This window comes from Benincasa hispida, chromosome 5, assembly GCF_009727055.1.
Source record: "Benincasa hispida cultivar B227 chromosome 5, ASM972705v1, whole genome shotgun sequence".
In the NCBI taxonomy this organism is placed as follows: Eukaryota; Viridiplantae; Streptophyta; class Magnoliopsida; order Cucurbitales; family Cucurbitaceae; genus Benincasa; species Benincasa hispida.
The window spans coordinates 62904149-62907430 of NC_052353.1; positions in this window are offsets into that span (position 1 = coordinate 62904149).

Below are 3282 nucleotides of genomic sequence, written 5' to 3' on the forward strand. Positions count from 1 at the left end.
TATATGTCATTTAATATAAATCACATTTATATTAAATTTAACAATTATGAATCCAATTCATATTAATAATATTTGAATCTTATTCAAATATTTATTTCCTCTCAATTAATCTATAATGTATCAAATACATTATAATAATTATATCACATATAATTAAAATAGCTTAATTAATATATAATTAAAACCCTCTATTAACTTGAACAATTCAAATTAATCCGAAAACTTATTCTTATTTAATCTTGAGCTACCAAGAGGACCTCATGGACCTGTAGCTTGAAGCTCGATGGAGCAATAAATAATTAATCAAACTCTTTAATTAAATTATTCACCATCGGTTAACTGTCGGGACTCCACTAAAAACTGACAGTTGCACCATTTACACTACAGATATATTTCTGTGTCCATTGGATATAACCAATCAACAGTACGAGGACCCTTCACAAATTGCTTGTAAGTACAACTAGGCCAAAATTATCGTTTTGCCTCTGTGGTTACATCTAACTTCTTAAGTACCACTAATCCTTCCAATGAACAAAAGATCATAGTCCAGCTATGACTAAACCCCTCTCGAGCCAGGAGAGGGTGTGGCGCCACATTGTTCAAGCCCCGAAATCAGGCCTTAAGGGAGAAATTTATCTACTTACCCCGACCTCGGGGAATGAGTGAATTCCTTCTTGTGTAGTTGTGTTCCCAACTCCCCAATTAGATGAATCCTCAAAATGATACGTTTCTTGAGTCGGGCCACTCTCACACATACAAATCAAAGAACCGCCCTCATAGGTAACAACTCACTTAGGATTCAAGTCATGTTACCTATGGTCATCCTGGTGAAATGTAAGTCTCTATTATGAATGACGTTATATAATAAGACTAAACATTTCGTGGTTCGGTCTTATACAAACTCCTTTGTATAGAATATCCATGTTCACATGTCTATACATGAATGATCAGGATCAAATCATTTTTAGTACTTCACAAAAATTGTAACATCTACAAAGTGAGTCATATTCGTAGTGTCATCAAGATAAGGTATCTAACCTTATCCATCTACTATAGAACATTTAGGTTATCACTTAAACATGATCCACCTGTATGTCTCTACATACATGTTTAAGTTACAAGATAATATTGGATGTTAGTTTATTGGTTTGTGGTTAATGCAAATAAAATATCATATATTTATTAAATAGACAATGTGTTTGTTCAATACATTTACAAACTATAGAACTCTACGAGATTTAGGGCATCAACCCCAACAATCTCCCACTAGAACTAGAGCTATACAATATAGTCAAAATACAAAGTACACAAATAATAAACTAGGGCATAACACGTGCCCAGTATAAATCTGCCACTTGCCCTAGTCTAGACGTGGCCTGTCCTATAGACCTATACTCTGCAGGTGACCCTCAAACACCTTAGCAGTAAAGGCCTTTGTAAACGGATCAACAATATTGTGCTTCGAAGCTATCTGTGCAATAGTACGTCTCCTCGATGCACAATCTCTCGGATGAGATGATACTTTCGCTCTACATGCTTTCCACACTTGTGACTTCTATTATCACAATAAAATGTAATGAGCTTTGACATGTATAGAACAACTTTCAGATCAGTCAAGAATTTCCTAAGCCAAACAGTTTCCTTAACAACTTAAAAAACTGCTACATACTCAGCCTCCATGGTGGAGTCAACGATGCATCCTTACTTGGTGCTTCTCCATACTATTGTCCCTATGTTCAGAGTGAAAACTGATCATGGTGTGGATTTACTAGAATTCTTATCAGTCTGAAAATCAGAGTCCGTGTATCATTTGAGGATGTTTTTAACGGTAGTCCAGTAATCTATTCTAGATTAGATTAATATCTACTGATTAACCCCACTGTATAGCAGATGTCAGGTCTAGTACACAACATCGCAATCTAGTACACAATATCGCATACATCAAGCTGCCCACAGCCGATGCATTGGGTATCTGCCTCATCTCCTCAACCTCTTGAGGTGTCTTAGGACACTGTTCTTTAGACAATATCACTCCATGTCTGAAAGGTAATAAACCCCTCTTGGAGTTTTGCATTGAATATTTGACAAGCATCTTATCAATATACATACTTGAGATAGAGCTAGCATTTTATTCTTTCAATCTCTAAAGATCTGAATACCCAGAATAAACTTAGCCTCTCCCAAAATTTTCATTTGGAAGTGGGTCGCTAGCCAGTTCTTAACTTCAGTCAGTAAACCTACATAATTCTCAATGAGTAGAATATCATCTATATATAACACTAGAAAAACTATTGAACTGTTGATGATCATCTTGTATACACAAGGCTCATCAACGTTTTGAGCAAAGCCATAAGATTTGATCGCAGTATCAAATCTTATGTTCCAAGATCGAGAAGCTTGCTTTTGTCCATAAATGGATCGATTAAACTTGGAAACATGACCTTAGGTTATGAATCCCTCAGAGTTCCAAGTAAATGGTCTCCTCAAGATTACTATTCAGAAAGGCAGTCTTAATGTCCATCTGCCAAATCTCATAGTCATAATATAAGGCAATCGACAGAAGGATTCGGATAGACTTAAGCATGGCAACAGGTGAGAAAGTCTCCTCACAGTCAACTCCCTCAACCTGGGTATAACCCTTTGCCACTAGTCTAACCTTGAAGGTTTGCACCTTCCAATCAACACCCTATTTTACTATAGGTTTAATCTCATCAGGTTGATCTACAAGATCCCATACGAAATTGAAGTACATAGACTCTATTTCGAGATCCATCGCTTTGATCCACCCATCTTTGTCAATATCTTCCATTGCCTTCTTATAAGACAATGGATCATCAACTTCACCATCAGCTACCATAGTAAAGATTTCTATTAAACCCATATAGCGAATAGGTGAGTTCGCAACCCTCCCACTACGTCGAGGTTCCCTCAACACTTGAGGTGGATTTGACCCACTAGACTTCTCTTTTGGAGGTACTCGATTCTTCAACAACTCTTGTTGAAGATTAGTAATTTCTTTGAAAATTTCATTCAACACAATCTTACTTCTGAGTTTATGCTCCCTTATGTGGTCTTCTTCAAGAAAAGTAGCATTTTTCGATACAAACACTTTGTTTTCTTTAGGATCAAAAGACCAATAGCTGCGACATAAGGATGAAGCTTTGCACATTCTCAAGGAGCATTTACGGGTAGCCCAAGATAAAATGAAGAAGTATGCAGACAATAAGCGGAGGGATGTGGAGTTTCAAGGAGGAGATTGGGTATGGTTGAAATTGCATCCTT